Genomic DNA, 21,155 nt, shown 5'->3' on the forward strand with positions numbered 1-21,155 from the left:
TTAAATATTAATTTAAACTTTAATAAGGTTTGTTTCACTGATAGATGAAAGTTATTGCTCATGTAACAGAAAGGGATTTTTTTTGCAATGGACTGTACTGAACTAATATGTGCTTAAGTCTGATTTGCTACAATGCAAAAAAAGAATGTAAAAAGTAATGTCAAATGAATTGTATTGAATACAGTTGAGAAGAATGGGGCACAACCTACACTGAAAAAAATGATTCATTCAATTTCCTAATTTTTTTTAAGGTAAGTGGTTGCAATCAATTTATTTAAGCTACATTTAAACAAAAGTTTTATATTTTATTTTACTTTACTAATTTTTTTTTTGTTTAAATGTAGCTTAAATAAATTGTTTGCAACCACTTACCTTAAAAAAATTGAGTAAATTGAATGAATCATTTTTTTCAGTGTAACGCTTTTTGGCTCTATCATTAAAAAACTATTTAAGTTAGATTAATATTTTTTTACACAATCAACACACACATCTCTGCTACAAATGAACACTTAAAGTTTGTTTTTGGGACATACGGTTATCGCACAATTACATTGAAAGTGACAGGAGTGCAAATGTTACAACTTTTGTTTTTATTTTTTGTATACTTGTACTAATATTTTTTCTTTTTTATTGTATTAAAATTGTATGTATGGTCATAATATTTTTATCTTTTTAGGTGTGACATCATGCGATCAGTCCAGGGACAACAGATGTAAAATAGCCTTTTGGCTAATTCTGGCACATTGTACATTACTTAAATGTATTATTGATGTGCATTGTCCCTGTTAAATAAACCTGAAAATGAAAATGAAATGAAACTTACCCCATAGGTGGGGTTTATTGTAACAAACAGAGGGTTTAAACACAAATAATTCAATCAAATTCTGTCTATATACTAAAGATGGATATTGTTTATATGTCTGCCTATAACAGATAGATATCCACACATTTATCCAGCCATGATCCTTCATCTAACCATCCTTGTATTATGCATCAATGCATATAAATAGATTTTTTGAAAGGGCTGCATAATTAAGACAAAAAAAGATAATTGTGAGTTATTTCACCTGATATTGTATTAACAGTTATAATTTTGATGAATAGTATTTAAATTGTTTTCATTTCATTATCATTGTATACCTGAGGATTAATTGTAACACTGTGCTACAACTAACCCGGCTGTGTAAAAATGTTTTCAATCCCAGCTATCCGTTACTAGGAGTTGCTGACATGTTTCAAAATGGTTTTATGTTTTAGACAACAAGAGAATGATTAAAATAATATAAGATTGGATTTGGTGACTTACACACCCAACTCGGAAATAAAAAAAACATACGATGAAGAAATGTACTTCCATGCCTCTTTGTTCAATATCTTAACCAAAACACATAAAAACTTCTCATAAATTGACAGGAGATCATCTTCTGACAGTAAGAGAAAAAGACCAAAAGCACAGATTGCTCGGCCCTGTGTAAATATTTAAAGTAGCCGTGTTACAATTAACCCCGCGTTAGTTTATATCGTAGCATTGCATATAAAGGGGAGGAGTTGATAAAGTATAAGCAATGGCTTGGTGATGTCAGCAAATTTACATTATACGGCACACATTAAGAAGATTGTCTATTTGAATATCATAAACAAAGAAACCATAATCAATAACATCCAGAATGTAATAAGGAAAGTAAATTAGGGTCAGGTTTACATTTTATGTTGTCAAAAATGACTTCTACAAGAGAAACCAGTCCAAGAAATGCAACAAGATTCAGTCATAATAAAAATACATAATAATGTTAAAGGGATAGTTCACCCAAAAATAAAAATTCTGTCATCATTTTCTCACTGTCATGTTGTTACAAATCTGTATTAATGTCTTTTCTCAGATGAACACAAAGGAAGATAATTTGAAGAATGTTTGAAACCAAACCGATCATATGCCCCATTCACTTCAATAGTAGGAAAAAAGAATACAATGGAAGTGAATGGGGCTCATAAATGACATATATCCCTTAAAATATCTTACTTCGTGTTCATTGAAACAAAGACATTTCTACGGATTTGTAACAACATGACAGTGAGTAAATTATGAGATGATGAGAAGTGAACTATCCCTTTAAATAACTTTTCAATGAAAAATCAAATTGATCATGAATTATTTTAACGTTGACATGTGAAGAATTCAAGGCAAAAGAACATGTTAACGACTTAAAAATACAAAATAGCTGGTCTAGAAATATCTAAACGTGACTATCCATCTGTTAGTTACACTCTCAGAAAAAAGTACAAAAGCTGTCACTGGGACAGTACCCTTTAAAAAGAGCCTATACTGTACACAAGCTGGCTTATTTTCAACTGGGTCAAAAAGGGACAAACCCAACCCAGTGGGTTTGTAATTTAACCTATGCTCGGTTGTCAAATATAAACATCTGGGCTCAATCCTTTTTGACCCTACACCTTTTCTTCTGAGAGTGTAAATTATCATTTAATCATTTTAGCAGATGCTTTTATCCAAAGCGACTTACAATTGAGGAGAACAATTGAAGCAATCGAATAAGCAAAGAGGCAAGTAATGCAACTAAAGCTAGTTTAGCAAAGTGTATGAAGCATTGTTTTGTCTTGTTTTTAGTATATAAATAGAATAGGATATGAATCTGTAAGTGCCATTACTGGGTCAAGATGTAAACACACAGACACAATGTAAAAAAATGAATTGTGCAAAGACAAGCGTTAATCTGAATGACGAGTTTCACTGTCGAGCTTTTCTGCTTCATTTGCAACAATTACTGTACATTGAAAGTAAGAGACAGCTTTATTTAGAAATCCTGAAGAGTTGTGCTGCCCGTGCGCTCCGGAGCTCCGTTGCCATGGCAACAGGTGGACAACAGAGCTGGGAGGGTGAACTCTTTTTGGTTTCCCACTTGATCTGTTTGAAATATTCTCACTCGCCCCATTACAGAAAACTCAACACTCCTTTGTGCTGATATATTTTAGGAAGGGTGATATTCTCACTTCGCAACACAGATAAAAAAGATTTGAATATCAGAACATGTGAACCGTTGGCATATTGTGCACAGACGGCAACATTTGCATTGTCGTCGTGCAATGTGAACCTGTCAACAACAGGATGGAGACAGTTTTTGGAAACCTGTTGCGGTACACAATCTGATAAACAGTCGAAACTGAAAAAAAGTCACAATACACTCCCATTGTTATACATATAGAAATACACATACTCTGTGACAAACAAATGTAACTCAAACAGCATAATAATGAAAATGGACAGAGACAATGGGAATAAAACAAACTTGAATAATAATGACATGATGAGCGTGGCAGGTGTGGATGATGGCTCATGAGGAACAGATTTGGGATAGTAAAGGATGAGGACTCCAAAGTTAGATGACTGGGAAACAAAGGGAAATATGCAGGCAAAACTAACAGAACTGTAACAGTACTCCCCCCTTGCCGGAAGTGCGTCCTTACGCCTTAAACAGGAATAGAGTACTACCTGGCGGGGGGGCTGGGAGGAAAGACAAGACAGGACTGGACAGGGAGAGTCATGGCACAGAGAGTCAAGACAGTGCAGCCCGCACCAGTAATCAGGGAAGTGCGAGCAGTACAGGTGGCCACGAAGGTGCTGGCAGTTCAGGTGGCCACTGAGGGGCGGACAGTTCTGGTGGCCATAGAGGCACTGACGAGGCACGTGGCCACAGAGGTGCTGGCAAGGCATGAGGCCATAGAGGTGCCGGCAAGACAGGAAAACACAGATGTGTTGTCAGGGCAGGAAGCCATGGAGTTGCCAGCTTGGTGACAATCTCGACGACGACTGTGACCCAGGAGACAGTAGTCTAGGAGGGGCTCACGGCCACTGCGGCCGTGGCGATATATCCCCCCAAAAAGTTCTTGGGGAAGCTTCTGGTGGTAAAGTTAACTAGACTCATACCGGCGCCAGTGTCATTACCACTACCGCCACAATCTCTGGATCATGTTCTTGCTGCAATGGGAGGAGTTCAGAGACTACAATGGGCATAGAACAAAGTTCAAGATTAACATTGGGTACAGGGCTGCATTCAGGGATATCAGTGGGCTCTGAGCTGTAAACATGGATTGGACTGGACTGAGTACAGAGATGGCAGAGGGCACTGGACTGAGTACAGAGATGGCAGGGGGCACTGGACTGAGTATAGAGATAGCAATGGCACTGGACTGAGTACAGGGACGGCAGTGGGCACTGAACTGAATACAGGGATGGCAGGGGGCACTGGACTAAGTACAGGGACGGCAGTGGGCACTGGACTGAATACAGGGATGGCAGAGGGAACTGGACTGAGTATGGAGACAACAGTGGGCACTGCACTAAGTACAGGGATGGCAGGGGGCACTGGACTGAGTATAGAGACAGCAGTGGCACTGGATTGAGTATAGAGATAGCAGTGGCACTGGACTGAGTAAAGAGACAGCAGTGGCACTGGACTGAGTATAGAGATAGCAGTGGCACTGGACTGAATACAGGGACGACCGTGGGCACTGGACTGAATACAGGGATGGCAGTGGGCACTGGGCTGAATACAGGGACGACCGTGGGCACTGGACTGAATACAGGGATGGCAGTGGGCACTGGGCTGAATACAGGGATGGCAGGGGCACTGGACTGAGTACAAAGATAGCAGTGGCACTTGACTGAGTACAGGGATGGCAGTGGGCACTGGACTAAGTACAGGGATGGCAGTGGGCACTGTCCTGAGTATAGAGATAGCAATGGCACTGGACTGAGTACAGGGATGGCAGTGGGCACTGGACTAAGTACAGGGACGGCAGTGGGCACTGGACTGAATACAGGGATGGCAGAGGGAACTGGACTGAGTACGGAGACAACAGTGGGCACTGCACTAAGTACAGGGATGGCAGGGGGCACTGGACTGAGTATAGAGACAGCAGTGGCACTGGATTGAGTATAGAGATAGCAGTGGCACTGGACTGAGTAAAGAGACAGCAGTGGCACTGGACTGAGTATAGAGATAGCAGTGGCACTGGACTGAATACAGGGACGACCGTGGGCACTGGACTGAATACAGGGATGGCAGTGGGCACTGGGCTGAATACAGGGACGACCGTGGGCACTGGACTGAATACAGGGATGGCAGTGGGCACTGGACTGAATACAGGGATGGCAGTGGGCACTTGACTTAGTACAGTGACGGCAGTGGGCACTGGACTGGGTACAGGGATGGCAGTGGGCACTTGACTTAGTACAGTGACGGCAGTGGGCACTGGACTGGGTACAGGGATGGCAGTGGGCACTTGACTGAGTAAAGGAATGGCAGTGGGCAGGGCACTGTGCACATATTGTGCACAGACGGCAACATTTGCATTGTGTTTGTGCAATGTGAACCTGTCAACAACAGGATGGAGACAATTTTTGGAAATTGTTGCGGTACACAATCTAATAAACAGTTGATACTGAAGGGATAGTTTTACACATGGCTTTTATGTGTAAAACTATCCCTAAAATCACTGAAATGTGAAATGATACAAAACAATACTGTCAAAACAATAGTTATTCTGAATCAAAGTAGCAGTGAGAGAGCTGTTCACATCAGTGAATGAAGACAAATCAATAAACAGTAAATGTCCTTCAGTCATTCTGCCCAGTAAGTGTTTTTCAGATAAGTCACGTGGTTACTTTTGAGGGCTCCTAAAATTCTCCACATGTGAGAGACACAAAAGAACATCAGCAGTTTGTGAACAAAAAAGCGTTACACACGCATATATTCAACAAGCAACAGGGCACTGGGGGAGCCGTCTTACTCCCGTATGGTTAGACAGATCCTCTTTAATGCTTTCATTGTGGGTAACACTCGATTCACAGGTTGTAAACCCGGTTGAGAAGACGGGGGTTTTAATTCAAACGGGAAGGGCAACAGTCAGGCATTATAATCCATGTTCTAAAAGTCTGATATTGACACAGCTGACCTCTATTAATTCCTGCTGGCTCAGTTCATTGGCATGAACACTTAATGTAACAACAACAAAAAAAAAACCTCTTAAAATGGAGTAAAATCAGAGTTGAACAATATATATTTTTTAAAAATTAAACAATGGCTCACCTCCTACCCTACACTACTCTCACTGTACTGTTGTTGTATTTGTTGTATCATGTGTAGAAGAGTACTTTAAAGAATGCTAAAGCCACACGTTGAGTTTTGTTATAATCTTTAATTCTGATATTTAATGCCACATGAAATCAAAACTGACCATTTGTATTTTTGATATGTAATATTGCAGTGTTTACTATTCACATTTTTTCTGTGTAATCCTTAGTTGTTTTAAAAATTCATGTGCCCTCATAAACTTAAATTAAAATGTTAAAATGTGCTTCCCTCCTCTTATAGCAATCATTCTCTGATGACGTCAACTAGAAGGGTTGGGCGGAGCATTTATTAACTCCGCCCCCTCCAATTGTCAATCTGCTGCAAGTTTTAATTCTGAATGAAATTCCAACTTTTTTATATACAATCAGGAAGCCACACCTGCTTTTGTCCTCGTGTGATATTCCACCAGTGTTGTTTTTGGCAGCCCTTTTAGTTTTAGTCTTTTGGACGAAAATGCTGTTTAGTTTTAGTCACATTTTAGTCACTTATAAGCTTGATAATTTTAGTCAAGTTTTAGTTGACGAAAACAAAAGGTTTAAGTCAAGTTTAGGTCAATTTTAGTAAAAAAAGTAGTCTTTAACAAATTAATTTAGGTTAAAAAGTATTGGTGGGTGTACCCAAAACAAGGACAGGAAGCGGCAGCATTGCTGATATTTTTAGCTAAAAACAGACAGATTTCACGCACAATAGGAAGAAATGACATGCATTGTGAACGTCAGACTTGTAATAATTTTTGTTCCGTCTCGTCTCGTCAACAAAATTAGAAAGAATTTATTGAAATTTGAAGTCAAGATTTACCTCTCCCCTAATCATTTTATTATCAATCTATGAAAGGGGAGTTTACATGTATTAATTGTCCAGCCTGAACAAACCCCCCATAATTTGCAACATGAATGTGTTTAATTGTCATTGAAATACTGCCACAATGCAAAAGAAAAAAAGAAAGAAAAAAAAAACAGGGTACAATATGACCCGTACATGTTCTTAACAGGCTTTTGAGATTCACCAAAGAACACTGAGTCTCCCGTTCAGTTTTCTTTAACAACGAGAGAGGAGGTCCTGCTGGGGCAACAGTGTAACAGACGGGAGGGAGAGAGCAAGAGAGAGAAAGCAAGAAAGAGAGAGAGAGAGAGAGAGAGAGAGAGAGAGAGAGAGAGAGAGATGACAGATGGTGTTCACAACTCTATTTCTGATACTGGACCTTCACCATGAGCTTAGTCCCTCCCCCTCCATATTCTCACACTGACTCTCTCCAAATCTGCTCCTGTCTCTTCCTAAATTCCCCGATCTCATTCGCTCATGCCTCCAAACCCTGCTCGAGCTGATTTTGCAGAGTGAGAGATGCTGGGTCAAGTTCGTTGACCTCGACCTTAAACCCTAGCTTCAAAGGGGAATGAAAGGTGAAGGTAAATGAAGTAGAAGCACTTCACCCTGTTTTTAAGTCTTAAAGTCGCCATGAAACAGTAGCAGCGATTGCCTTACTTTCCCCGTGGTGACGTATATCCGAATGAAATCCGGATCGTTTGAGGTTGGGTCGTGTTGCTAATTGCTAAGCGATGCGATCTTCTCCTGGACCCCGCCCACCTGCCATACTTATGACCGGAAGTGAAGAGAGATCGTTTTGAGGAGGGGATGAGATTTGCATTTTTGATTAAAGATTATGAGGACACACTAATTTTTTTTAAATAATAAAGCTAACAGATAAGTCATTTGTTAATAATACCACAATATAAAAAATATATATATATAGTTTTTCATTTCAATTTCATTGCGACTTTAACACCACAATACAACAGTAAATGTATCCCTCTGACTCTTACATTCTGTCTTGCAAGCATTCTGTTGTTTAATTTTTTCCAAAAAGCTGTCTTTTTCTCATTCAAATGGATTTTAGGATTTTAGAGTCAGTTTTAGATGTAGGTCATGTGATTAAATGACATAATCCTTGCGTATGCTGTTGGAATATAATGTTTTTAATTCTGTTCTTGAAAAGGTTAGAGGCAACACAGTGTCGTGGTGGTAAATAGCTTATATTTTCTTTTTGTCAGGATTATTAGGGGATTATCTGGCTTTTGTAAAAAGACGTTATCTTGCCAAGGCAACATTCGTTCCAACATGATGCTTTTCAATATCAGCATCATGTTTTTAAAGTGGTTGTATCATATGAATGCTGAAGTCAGTACGCTTCCCAACCTTTGGTTGAAATGAGCACCGTATGAAGCCTAAATGTGCATTGTTCAAGAGTTCAGCATGATCTTATGCTCCAGCACCTCGACACGTCTCTAAATTAACTCACGCCATGTCTTAATTCACGTGTAACCCGACCGTGTCACCTTCTGAACCTGGAGTACAACAGTTACCATAGTGATATTCATTACAACCATTACCTTATTACCCACCTCACTGGCCTAATAAATTACAACGCTTACATCCATTACAGCAAATGTATTTAGCAAATTAGTTATTATATTTTAAGACTTGAACACAGAATTCATTGCTGAGTACTCAAATGTAATTTTTAAACCCAAATTTGTACTCGCTCTCATTTGGTCATAGCAATGGAGTTAAATTATCGTATAGCAATGGATTGCATATTATCTCTATTACCCGCCATGGACGAGTTAACACTTATTTTCTTAAGTTAAAGAGCACCAATTAATTCACGATTTTACCTTTCCTTTGGTGTGTAAGTGTGTATTAGTACATGTTAATAATATGCAAAAGGTGCATATCCCAAAGTAAACGATAACGCAAGTTATCATTTCCAACATAAATTTCTTTTCTTAGACTACAACAAACACACGGATTGTAGGCAACAGTTTACTTCCTGGGATTGGTGATGTAAAGACCGACTTTATCATAATTCCTCCCGCTTTGACTCACAGCCTGTAAGTTGACTCCTGTTAGCATTGCATGGTGAGCGAATCTTTCAAACATGGTAAGGAGCATCACATTTCCAGCTGACGTCAGAGGTATTCAGGCCAATCACAACGTATAGATGAGCTGGCCAATCAGAGACACAACGCTTTTCAGATCGAAAAACAATGTGTTTGAGAAAAGCTGTATATCTGGAGCTACAAAATTGTGTGGTATGTGGACAATAATGTGTTTTTTACTATAAACCACGCAAACACAGTGTATTATACCAAATACACAAAATATTGTTCTTTTTTTAGCAGTGAAATAGGTGCGCTTTAATGACATTTCCTTTGAATGACTTCAAAAAAGAGCAGTGCGGTGCGTTTTTTATATTGCAAGGCAACCACCGAGGCAGCTGTCCTGTCAATCAAATATTAAAGCGTGAGCGCTCTTTTGCTGTGAACTGTCATTAGCAAAAACTTTAAAAAGAGGACGCTTGCTCTGACCTTGATTGAGGGTGAGAGGTGCACAGTTCAGTCTCTGGTTGTTTCAAGCAACTGTAAACTTTCGTCACCAAAACGAAAGGCCCGCCTCTCCCCTCATTCGATTGGACAATGGAAATCTGCGAATGACGTCAGGTGCTATTCCGCTCACAAAAAGTGAGCTGTTCTGGACAGATAAACAGTGTGAATAAGGATCACCGCCCATAGAAAACCATTAAAAAAGGCACCTGCCACTGACATAAACGCGTCTGTGTGATCCGCCTCTTACTGACTTTTTCAAATAGCTAAAAGCGGTTTTGAGTGTTTGATCAAAATCCAGATACTATTTTCTTTGGCTGAACCATTATTGATCATTTGAAAGAGCTGTAACTAAAGGTTAATGCACATGAGTCAGGTCAAATAGTTCATTGTACAATAAAATATTAAGAAATATTTAGAAATATGAAAATAGCTTAAAGGTGCAGTGTGTAATTTTTAGAAGGCTCTCTTGACAGAAATGCAAAATAATATATAAAACTATATTATCAGGGGTGTATAAAGACCTTTCATAATGAACCGTTATGTTTTTATTACCTTAGAATTAGGTGTTTTTATCTACATACACAGAGGATCCCCTTACATGGAAGCCGCCATTTTGTGCCGCCATGTTTCTACAGAAGCCCTTAATGGACAAACTTTTTACTAAGTTGTCCCCAACGATGACATGTTTGTCCGGTGGCGGCTATCGTAGCTTTTTTAAGTGTTTCAAAAGTGATAGGTGAGGAGTGGACTTAGTCATGGGTTGCAGTTCGGAACCTCACCACTAGATGCCACTAAAATTTACACACTGCACCTTTAAGTTCACATACGTCATGGCTCAACCTTAAGGAGTGCCCAATGGCCCGGGATCAGAACAAATACAAATCACTCACTGTTCCTGACTGATTAACTATTAAAGGGGACCTATCATGAAAATCAGACTTTTTCCATGTTATAATTTTCAGTGCAATAATTGCGTCCCCAGTGCTTCTATCAACTCAGAAAATGTGAAAAAGATCAACCCAGTAACTTAGTTTTGGTAAACCATTATCTGCAAGCATGTGAAAAAATAGGTCATTAAAATGTGGATCCCTTTGTGATGTCAGAAGGGGATAATAATCTGCACTATTCAACCACAACACAGCCATTTAGTGCAGAGATCAGCTCATTTGCATTTAAAAGGACACACCCCAAAAACAGCACATTTTTGCTCGCACCGACAAAGTGGCAATTTTAATAAATAATGTGATACTAAATTATCTATGGGGTATTTTAAGCTAAAACCTTAAGATTTATTTGACATCTTAAAAACGTCTTGCGAAATGTCTCCTTTAAATAAGGATTCATGTATATTTATTTATTTATTTATTAGAGTAAAGACTATGCAGTATTACTTTACATTTGATTATGTATTATGTTTGATTTCATTATTATACATGAAAAGTCTGCTAGATCAACCTGAACAGCACTATTTGATTTGTATGTTTGCTCTGTTGTATTTATTTGTGCTATTACTCATAATTTGATTATTATTTTATTACTGAATGTTTACTTGACTTTGGCTATATTTAACAATAAGCCCTATTTGAAATGTATATGGAGATAAGCTTGTCGTTTTTGGTGTCATATCCTTGTTTAAAATTACATGCATGAAAAACATTAAAAACTAATCAGGCTGGTTTTATTTTAGTGCTTTTATGTGGTGTGGCCAGTGAAAATTTTAGCAGGGCAAATAAATATCTGGACCGCTGGCCTGACTGGCCCTGCATGGCACATTAAAAATGAGTATGCAATTTTGTATGCTGTATTGCAATAAAATGAAATGACATTGTGACAGCAGTGTTTCCCACGGGATTTTGAGAGACTGTGGTGGTGATGACATCACCCGCTAATTAGCATATATTTGACGTCATCATGTCGTGTTTGCGTTTGATCTAGTGTTGGCACCTGAAATATGTTTAACTTCTACTCTTTGATCTGTATCTGTATTTGATCTGTATTATGTATCAAATTACATTTTAAGCCGAATTAAGCTGTTTTAAATAGTGAATTAAAAATGTAAATGGGAATCATGAAAATTCTATTTGTGGGGGCCAGTGTTGATTCTGTGGTGGGCCACCACAAATAAATCAATGTATGGGAAACACTGGACAGTCATGTCAAATCTTTGCTCCACTGATTCCTTAACTAAATTAACTTAGTCATTCGAAGGGTTAATAATCAGAGAAAGTCGATTAGTGTCAGTAAAATTATAAATTTGCTTTTGATTCATTTCAAGCTTCAGAAGTGAGAACACTAAGGATTGGAGTGCTTGGCGAATCCTATAACCCACACATATTTCTGGTAAGCCTGAATGAGCCTGTTATTAACCAAAAGATACTTTATTACTCACACCACTAGCTGAAGAAATAACCATCCATGAGCCATTTAAGCAGGATTAAGTTTAATCTAAATGCCAAAACATACTAACTTCAAGCGGCGGTGGATACGCTTGGACTCATTACGGGATTCTGCGCGATGAGAACATTGAAGATGATTTACCGGTAAAGAAAGCCGATGAAGTGGGGGAGGTTTATAAGTGTGAAAATTCAATAAATGGTAATTAGGCCCTCGTGTAGTTTCGCCAGCCTTCATCACCATATCGCCATTGCTCTATTGGTTACAAAAGGAAATATTTCTGCACTTACATAAGCATATTCTAATCTCTTTTGGTTCTTCTGCTCCTCTCTTGTTCATAAACTGTGTGATTTTTGTGTATGTGAGAAAGAGAGAGATACAATAGTGGAACAGAACGGAGAGGGAAGCCCCCGGTCTGAGTTCCCTAGGTAACCCTTTGGAGAGTGGGCAGAGCGGGGGTCCGACTGCCTGCCTGACTCATTCGGAGGGAATCCTGGAACACGGCGACTGCCCACTACACTACACCCCCGGCTTTATCAGCATACGAGCACATGCACGGCACTGAACCCACTCGCCTGCAACACAATGTCCTTCACAGACGCTGGCATTTCATCCCTTAGGCAGCAGGGAAACCCTGCATGTGTGTGAGTCATACCTGCACACATGATAAAAGAGATAAAGCTGAGATTGCAGCAGTGTGACACAACGATAAGCATTTGCTGACTAACAGGAAGAGAGCAAACCAGATGAGTTCTGGAGGAGGACGCCGACGAGGTATTAAAATATGCTATGCTTGGGAAACAGAGACAAATGATCATATTTGGCCTTAAAGTCCCCCTGTGGTAAAAATCTAGTTTTTATTGTTGTTTATATATCTATGTAGTGTTTTAATATGCTTTGAGACATGTGAAAACTCATCATTCAACTGCACTGCTGAGTATTTCAGCCATAAAATTGCAGTTTTTCAAAATATTGCATCGGTTTCCTTCGTCAAACGTGCACTGTGAACGATTAAAGTTTTAACTGTTAACATCATCGCTGAAAAAATACGTGCCGCAAACACGTAATCCGCATATAAATTGTGCAACCATCAGCTATGTGTCTGGAACTGCCCAAACAGTGTTAATTTCGTTGACGAATATGACAAAAATCTATTAACATTTTCGTCAACGAATAAAAATGAGATGAGGAATAGCAGGGACTTCATGCGGTGATAGTATGAAATCAAAGTACGCTGAACGACTTGCATAGAGCCACCGTTGCACAAAACCTAACACAGAGGTAACATAATGATCTACTCGGCGGGACATCAGCTTGTTGCGTATGTCATAAACTGTACATAAAAGTTAACATCTGGTCTGAGAGAAGTGATATCACATTTGATTTTATCAAGGGACCCTTTATTAAACTTGTGGTGCTACAATCAAAACAAACGTGAAGTGCGATTGCAGTAGCAACTCATTTTAAAGGCAAGCACAAATGTTTTATATGCTGATGCTACTTTATCAGCTAACCTTAGCTGGTACATAACTTGATATAACTTACTATATAATCCAAAATAAACCAGCGATGTCCTGTACTGACTGCCTGAGTAAGATGGCACATTATAAGATTGGCTGACATAAAGATAATAAGTGTACAATTTCACTATCCTTGTACATACTATGTGCCATGAAGAGGGATGCTGGACTGAAGAAATGTAGTTATGTGATGTAGTGGTGTTACGTTACGTACTACATCTGACTTTGCGTTTTTAATGCCTTACTTTATATTTCTCATTCACTGAAGTCTTTCATTGGCCATGAGCGCAATGCACGAACCGATAGCGTTGAAGTGGGAGCCTTGAAGGGTCACTGGTTGAATGTACTGAACAAACATACCATTCACTGAACGAGTCAGTTGAGTCAGAAAGAGAGCTTTAATGATTTGAATAAACTGATACTGTCATTCATAGCCCCCTGCATGGTAAATTCAGGCATTGAGATGAATGTTAGAAGTGTCCCAATCAATTTGAATACAACCTACTAGACTTCTCTGAAATATTAAAGTGCACCTATTTATTTGCTAAAACATTATTTTGTGTATTTGGTAAAATACAATGTATTCACGTGATTTATGGTTAAAGCAACACTATGTAGTTTTTTTACCTTTAAATAATGTCTCTAAAATTATTTCAGTGATAGAACAACTTTTAACTGGACAAACTGTACTGTTGCTGCAACCTGAGCAGCCTCCTAGCTGCTACAAGCACACTCTGAAAGTGGCGGTGGAGGGTAGGATACACAGCCCCACATTTCAGGATATATAAGAATATTTATATCACAACAGTTGCATATTTGTCAGCATGGAACATTCAACTAAACTTTAATCTAATTACAATCAATTTTAGTTGACTAAATGTAATGTAGATTTAGTCAACTAAAATTTCATGGCATTTTGTTGCATTTTAATCAAAAGATCCAAAACTAATTTAAAATCTGCTGTGCCGAAAGCAGCATCTATGTATATTTCTATGTCTATGGTCTAAACTGGTGTGATTGAGTGGAGGTGGAGACTAATTTGCATATTCATAGATTTGTAGAGTTACATTTAAGCTGTCTGAAAGCATGACGAAATTACTGTCACAGGAAAAAAGATGAGTTTTAAGGGATAAAATTATTATAAGTTATTATGAAATCACAATTGACCTTTCTTCATTTCTGGTTCTGTGTGATTTCACTCATTGATTTCACATCTTTGACATGATACTACTCATTCAATAATAAAGATGTCAAAGTTATATTTTCACATGTATGTTCTTTACATTATGAATGATGATTTTATGTAGAAAACATTTCACGGCAAAATTTTCCTCTGGTATTTCCTTTTCATGTTACCAAACCCTATTTTTACTTCTTTCATTTTAGCATCTGTCATAGAGACAACTTCCACTGATGTCATTTCAGTCACGCCATACTGTTTAATTCTTGTCAAATATCCTGTTTCACATGAAAAAAAAATTATGAAATTTAAATCAGGTGTGAATGCTATTCCATACTGTACAGTATATACACTGTTTCATCGGGCGCACGTGCGGTGGCGTGATATGCGTCTGGTCCGAACTGTACATCCGGTTTCAGTTTTTTTATGGTCTGACTAGTTGCTAAACTGAACTTGTGAACAAATACCTCGTCGAAAATAACAAATGTTTTGGTTTTCTAGGTAATCTATGTGTTGTTTATTTAGCTTGTTATATAAATAAACTACGTTTAAAGTACTTTGTTGTTATTTATTCTTAGCAGAGTTTACCGAAAGTTACGTGTGGACCACGAAAGCCACTTGTTTATGTTGTTACTGCTGAAACCATCTATATAATATTTCTGTAGAGAATAGATGCATTAATGTGTTAGCAATACTGTACTGTACTGTTTAGATATAAGTTGCATTATTTTTTTTTTTTAGAAAATACAAGACATATATCCGACATAATCAGGTCACTTCTCCATAACTTTAGCAATGGGTCATCTGAAGTTCAAGAAATGCAATTTTATCTGCAGTGCATGGGGGAAGACGAGGTTGAAAAGAAAAAAATAAAAGGTTATTTGGTGGTCAGGTCCAGCCAATTAACAGTGAATAGCAATTAAATCAAGCTATTATGAGGACTCAACAGGCTTGTAATAATCCTTAATTAACTCAAGGTGACTAGATGTCTCAAGGAGCATTAAAGGACATTTAAAAAGTTTGATGGAGGTTTTTGGGGCCTGCATGGGTATGACTTCTGCAAATATGGAACTGACCTCTCTTGATTTATGAAATCGAGGATGAGAGACAATAAAATTAGATTAATTAGATATTGAATTAAGGAAGAACGGATAAGCTACATGGTTTTATATCATAATGTCAAATTTCATTTATAACTACACAATAAAAATTTTTTAAAGAGTGCCTCCGGTTCTTTGTACACTGTACAAATACAAATTCACAGTACAAATATCCAAAAATTATTTAATTAAGATGCATTTTCTTGATGAACAAAATTACCTAAGAAAATAAGTCTAGTTTTTAGACAAAAAGCATTCATTGTAAGTGAATTTGTACTTAAACTAAGTAAAAAAATAAAAATGAATCTGCCAATGGTGTAAAAAAAATCATGAACTTTTCTTAAACACCTAATTTAAGAAAATTCTAAAAAAAAATACTTACTCCAATTTTAAGGATTTTTAGATATTTGTACTTAAAACAACACAAAAATACTAAGTAAGAAAGTCATTTATTTTTGCAGTGTAATGCATGGTAAAATGTAAGGTTTTTAGTAGAACCAAAAATGTTTCTTCTATGGCATTGAAAACTTATGAAGTACCTTTATTTTTAAGAGCGTAATGTTCCACTCAGGCAATCCAGAGGACACCAAAATTATTATTCTAATAATGTTAGATGCTAAAACCAAATGTACAGAACTGACATTATATCACACTTCAACAAAACTTTTCAAATCCACCATATTCTAGGGACTAAATTGGGTTTTACACGCAATGTCTCTTTCTGTAAAGAGGCACTACTGACTCAATCACAGCGGTGGCTGTTTAATTCTTGTATTATAATTGAGATAGAAGCAGCTCAGAGGTTACAGAAACTGCTGCGAAACCAGGAGCACTTCACGGAGAGGTTAACCAACCCCGCGGCCCTCTGGGAGATGGAGTATGCTGTTAATTTGACGAACGTGGGAAATGAATGCTTTTATGCTTTTATTGACGGTGACCAGAAAACGGCCTTTGCGGGAATGAAAGGTTTTTAGTCTTGCGGGCGCTCAGCTCACTGCGGCAAAACAATGCCACTGAATGCATTTGTTGGAAGAAAACTAAGTACATAATTGTTTTGTCGGTAATTACGGGGGCAAAATGTTTCTTCATTAATCCCCCCCTTTTCATGGAAATTGTAGAATGAGAACATACAGAAGTGTGAGTGCCACACCGTATTACATGTTTAATGCAATGAATGACCAAATTTACAGGCGTATTACATCGAGGAGGTCCATCAAAAGGGTTTCACAGTGAAGAGAGAACTTGATGGAATCTTTCAATCACTAATGGTAAGAAAAATTTATTTTAAAGTTTGTTTTCACGGTTCACGTCACAGGTGGTTCCCACTGCGCATGTCGGTGTCAGAAAACTCATTACAGCAGATTGAGTTGCGTATTATTCGGTATCGTCAAAAATGCCTACTTACGTCGTGGGCTGTGAAAATCGCACCAGGTTTCCGTTAAGATTCATGCAGAATCTCAAAAACAAAAAAAATACAACATCTGCGACTGCAAGCAATTAACGTGCAGACTGGAACAATGCAAATATCAAAGAGGCTTGTGTTTGTAGTGCTCACTTCATTTGGGGTAAGTCATCATTTTTCAGCCCTGTTAGATTAAATTATAAAGCCTGGATGGTATGAACAGTTTGACCCCATGCTGCGCGCGCACCCGATAGTCATTCAACGTTTACAAACCTTGAAGGGGTCTATAATGTCTAAAAGGTACAGTAGCACACCATTCACACCAGGATAAACAGAAAAAGTGCAAATTATCACCATGATGCAAAGTTGCCAAGTATTGCTATACAGCTGCTAAGATAGGTGATTTCTAGGTGGTCAAAAGTGCAAAAGAGTTCACTCCCACATTGCTACTGGCGCCTTTCCACTGCATACTGTAGTATGGCTCACTTTTGGAGGTTTTCCACTGTGTACAGTACTTAGTACCTTGTACTTTTTTAGTACCACCTTGGTTGAGGTTCCAAGCCGTACCAATATTAAAATGTGACATATAAATATTGCAGATCACTGATGCACGCGGGGAGGGAAAGGCTGGCCCATGTGGTCTGATCCAACAGATGAGCTACTGTAGCTGAAATTGCTAAAAAATGAATTCTGGTTCTGATAGAAAGATGTCAGAATACACAGTGCATTGCAGTTTGTTGCGTATAGTGGGCCTGCGTAGCCACAGACCAGTCAGGGTGCCCATGCTGACCCCTGTCTATTGCCGAAAGTGCCCACAATGGGCACGTGACCATCAGAACTGAACCACGGAGCAATGGAAGAAGGTGGCCTGGTCTGATGAATTATGTTCACATGTGCATGGTTTACCTGGGGAACACTGGCACTAGGATGCACTATGGGAAGAAGGCAAGGCGGCGGAGACAGTGTGATGCTTTGGGCAATGTTCTGCTGTGAAACCTTGGGTCCTGCAATTCATGTGGATGTACCACCTACCTAAACGTAGTTGCAGACCATGTACACCCTATCATGGAAACGATATTCCCACTGGCCTCTTTCAGCAGGATATTGTGCCCTCCCACAAAGCAAAAAGAGTTCAGGAATGGTTTGAGGAAGACAACAAAGAGTTCAAGGTGTTGACTTGGCCTCCAAATTCTCCCGATTTCAATCTAATCGAGCGTCTGTGGGATTTGCTGGACAAAGAAGTCCGATTCAAGACTTAATGGATTTGCTCCTAATGTCTTGGTGCCAGAAACCACAGCACACCTTCAGATGTCTAGTGGAGTCCATGCCTCGAGGAGTCAGGGCTGTTTTGGTGGACCTACGCAATATTAGGCAGGTGGTCATAATGTTATGGCTGATCGGTGTATTTACAAATGATTAAACCAAATAGTGTGTTCGTGGGCATCTCATCTGAAAACCGAAACCGCGCAAAAGGTCTGCATTCATTATAAATGAGCAAATAAAAGATTTAAAATCCATATTTATCCAATAAGCAGAATAATGTACAGCCCCACAAGTGAACTTGTGCGTTCAGTAGTTTAATATACAAATGAATCTTGCTTGTAAAAGTCAAACAATATGCAGTGAAACACCCATCACCACTGCTTTGTTTGTGTTTAGCACTGTTAAAACAGGCTTTTCTCTGTGCATGAATCCAATCTCCCCTGGCGATGTGTAGCGGTATCCTTCCAAACTGCACAACGCCTCTCTTAACCTTTGACCTGCTGCGTTATTCTTACCTGAGAGCGCTGCTGCATCTTTAGCTAACAAACTGCGTTTTTTTTTCTTAAACAAGTAACATCCTCATCATATCGAGCTGCAAGCTGTTTATGTTTTTTGACTGTCGGACAGGCAGGGGAGAGGAAGGGAGGGAGGCAGGGGGCTGGAGGCAAGGAAACAACGAGGAGAAGAGGAGGGTGGTAGAGAAAGAGGGGCACGATTTAATCCCCCCCAAAGGAACTCCCCTCTGAACCCCGTATCGTGAACTCGCAGGCAAAACTCGTCGCCATGGGCAACACCACACACAATGTGCTGTCTTTTTAATTTCATCAGCTGTGAGAAATCTATACCGAAGCGCAGAGATACAGGAAGAGAGAGAGGAGTGAGAGAGATAAAAAAAGCAACAGGCAAGAATAAAAGCTAGTTGCTTGACTAATTGTTGCAGTAAAAACAAGGTTGTAGGAAGCTTAAAGGAGGCTTTTTTATGGTGATGGTCAGCGGTCTGTTTGTGTAGTAGACATTATTATCTTATCTCAGGAGCGTGCAATCCTCTGTGAGATGGTGCGGGCTACAGTGAAACTTCATATGACAATTTTACTTTTTAATACTGCATGTAAAAAAACACAAGCCTGAAACCTTTATAATTTAGTAGATGAGTAAAAATAGGGTTGTTTGATAAAAAAATATAATTAATTAATAATTACAGTAATGAGAAATTTCCCTGCCATTGGAGCAAATTAAGCAGGATAAAAGGTGCTACAGGATGCCGTAGGAGAATAATTTTTGGGGTGTTTGGTTCCCACTGTAAGAATACATGTGATGTGACCCATGCCGGCAAAATTAGTCTAAATTTGAGCCGCATGCAAATAAAGTATAAATGTTGATTTTGGTCGAATTTTAGGTTTTCATAAAAATAAGTACATTAACCCCTCGTTTAGCAATTCCAATGCTCTAAATAGTCATTAAAAACAATCTTCCTCGCGCTGACTGACAGATCCTTTTGCACAGAGACACAGGAACGTGTGATCCCGATATATACACCGAATTACAGTTTCAAAAATATCTGTTTTGAAAAGAATTCACACAGATATTATCTGTTATGTCTTAAGTGAATATTTGATTAACTTTTGAGGAAAAATATCTGATATGTAACATTAGATTAGATTAGCATTACAGGAGATCTTAAAGCTGTCTGTCTCAATGTCAATCAAACAATAAAAGAAAAAAGTATATAAAACATATATTTTTCTAATTGCTTTTAACTTTGTGTGTGCCAAATCAAATTAGTTTTATCATTGATTTTTAGCTTTGGATGATGTCATTTTGCTTTTTAAACCTTCAAAACTTGTTGACACTGTCAACTTCAAACAGGTGTAGCTCTGTCATGTTTTGTCATTTGTATTCCAAATAAATATGCATTATAAGTTTATTTATAGAGAGGGACAAAATAGAAATAACTGAGTTTTGAAAATTTGCTCATTCCAATGCAATTGGCCAGCATGGGTCACAAATGGTAAAAAATGGTCCCAAGCTGTCACTGGGGAAGTACCCTCTAAATAGGTCCTATGTGGGTATCCGAAAATGGCCCGGCACTGTTGATCTCCCATTTATGCTGCTTAAGAGGAAGGACAGGAAGGACATTTTGTTTATTCTTGTCTAATCTAAAGAGAAATATCGTATTCCTTATTTTGTTTAAATGGGATTTGTGCAGCTTTATTTACAAATAATACACTTATACTTCCATAAAAAGTTTTTTTCCATTAAAAGGACCTGCCTGACAAAGTGAAGTAGACCAAAGATCCTCAAAAGCTATTCATCATGTTGAGATCCAAAGAAATTCAGAAACGAATGAGAAAGAAAGTAATTTAGATCTATAAGTCTGGAAAAGGTTATAAAGCCATTTCTAAAGCTTTGGGACTCCAGTGAGAGCCATTATCCACAAATGGCGGAAACATGAAACAGTGGTGAACCTTCCCAGGAGTGGCCGGCTGACCGACCAAAATTACCCCAAGCAGGGACGACTCATCCAGGAGGTCACAAAAGACCCCACAGAAACATCCAAAGAACTGCAGACTTCACTTGCCTCAGTTAAGTCAGTGTTCATGACTCCACCATAAGAAAAAGACTGGGCAAAAATGGCCAGATGGCAAAGTCCCAAGATGAAAACCGCTGCTGAACTAAAAAAGAACATAGGGCTTGTCTCAGTTTTGCCAGAAAACATCTCTATGACCCCCAAGACTTTTGAGAAAATACTCTGTGGACTGACGGG

General features: G+C 38.5%; 1 protein-coding gene across 2 annotated transcripts in view; it reads right to left on the reverse strand.

The window, feature by feature from the left end:
* The window catches only part of LOC129413919 (phosphatidylethanolamine-binding protein 4), a 171,539-nt gene that overhangs the window by 30,679 nt on the left and 119,705 nt on the right, over window positions 1-21,155 (reverse strand). The window lies entirely within an intron of this gene.

This window comes from Misgurnus anguillicaudatus, chromosome 5 (genome assembly GCF_027580225.2).
Source record: "Misgurnus anguillicaudatus chromosome 5, ASM2758022v2, whole genome shotgun sequence".
In the NCBI taxonomy this organism is placed as follows: Eukaryota; Metazoa; Chordata; class Actinopteri; order Cypriniformes; family Cobitidae; genus Misgurnus; species Misgurnus anguillicaudatus.